This window comes from Elephas maximus, chromosome 1 (genome assembly GCF_024166365.1).
Source record: "Elephas maximus indicus isolate mEleMax1 chromosome 1, mEleMax1 primary haplotype, whole genome shotgun sequence".
Lineage (NCBI taxonomy): Eukaryota > Metazoa > Chordata > Mammalia > Proboscidea > Elephantidae > Elephas > Elephas maximus.
The window spans coordinates 95,773,720-95,775,643 of NC_064819.1; positions in this window are offsets into that span (position 1 = coordinate 95,773,720).

Genomic DNA, 1,924 nt, shown 5'->3' on the forward strand with positions numbered 1-1,924 from the left:
ATGTAAAACTTTCATTTAGAGGTATTAATTTGAATGAAGTTAATCTTTGAGTATCTTCCTATTCCTGGTTATTTTTGTTAATGGAATTTCCAGATAATCCTTATTACTATTTACTCATAGTTATTACTTAAGTTTTTTCAAGTATGTAAACTGTCTGAAAATGTTAATTTTTCTCTTAAAATTACTATTTTATTTCATTGTCAGTAAGAATGCTCAATTCAGCATTAAATATGGTAACGATGGGCACTCTTATTTTGATCTTGTTTTTAAGTGGAATTTCTCTTCCTATTACATGTAATTTTCTTTCTTTGTTTTATATTCTCCTTACCACAATAAAAGAATTACTTTTATATTCTTATTTTAAAGATTTTTTACTTTGAAGTACTTCTTTGGTATTCATAGAGAAGGTCACAGAAAATGTAATGTTATAATGAAATATATTCTATCAATTTTTCTTGTTTTATGGCAGCCTTACTTTAATAATAAATAATAAGTATTAGCAAATTAGCGTGCGCCTGATGCTGTTTTTAGTACTTCACAAGTATTGTCTCATTTACTGCTCACATCAAACTTAAGAGGTAAGCATTATTAATGTCCATTTGAAAAAACACATTACTTGAGACACTGAGGGGCTAAGGACTTTGTCAGGTTATCTGGAGCAAGTCAGTGACATACAGAGGAGTCAAACTCAGCCAGTTTTCCTGCAGAACCTGAGCTCTTTCCCTGTTCAATGCTGTGCTGATTCCTCATCTTAACAGACACCCCGTGCTATGCAATCCTTTTTGTATATGCCACCATTTTATTTCCATCTTTATATCTCTATTAATAAACGATGCTGCTTTGACATTTTATGAGATTTTGTGGTCTCGTAGGATCACATTTCTAACTTTATAAAACAGAGAGTAATGCTCTTTGAAAGTTTGCAAAGTATTCACTGTAAACACATCAGAATCAGACGGTTTGGAGGAGGTAGGAGTCCCTGGGTGGTGCAAACAGTTAAGCGTTGGACTACTAACAGAAAGGCTGCTGGTTCAAACCAGCCGGAAGTGCCTCAGAACTGACTCAGTGACAACAAACAACAACAACAGGGTCTCTGATGATTTTTTTAATTCATTTTCTTCCTCATTTACTGGTATAGTGATATTATCTATGAACTTTACTTTTCCAAAGCATTTTCAGATCTGTTTAACTTATTTGACTTTCTGAACATTGCTGTAAGGCAGATTTTATCGTCCTTTTATGGAAGAAGAAATCAATGTCCAGAGAGGTAAGTAATTTCCTTGAAGTTGCATGCTTACTTGGTAGTACAGCTGGCGTGTCCTTCCTCCCATATGCAAGGTCGCTGGACTGGGCCACACAGATCCTGATGACAGTCCTATATAAGGACCCCGAATCCCGTGCACCTTTCAGCACTAAGAGACCTCTGGGAGAAAAAGAATATGCATGGGAGCTAATCCTAGAGAACCCCTTGAGCAGGGGAAGGTAGACAGGCTCCAGGACTCACGTTGAGTTCTGGGGTGGGCAGTCTAATCTCCATAAATTATGCCACAGAACGATCTTTTACAAACTGAGATTGTACTTGCTCCACCCCAGGCCACTTTCTGTGGGAAAGAGGGGTGACAGGGCTAGGGGGAATGATAATCTCCATAGATGGGCCACCAGAATATTTGAGATCTGCTTCAAAGCAAAGCAAACACATAATCTCCCAAACCCTCAGGACCTGTCCAATTGCTCAAGATGAGTATCACTGCCCTCTATCTATCATCTTAAGTGCATCATACACTTTAAGTTGTCAGACCTTTCATACTAAGCTTCTGCCCAGTGAGTGATGAGTCATAGCAAGCTTAGTGCTCACTGGCTTCTTTCTCAAAATCTGTCCAATCCCAGGGGACATAGGAAACTATTTTGATTCAAGGTCTCTGAT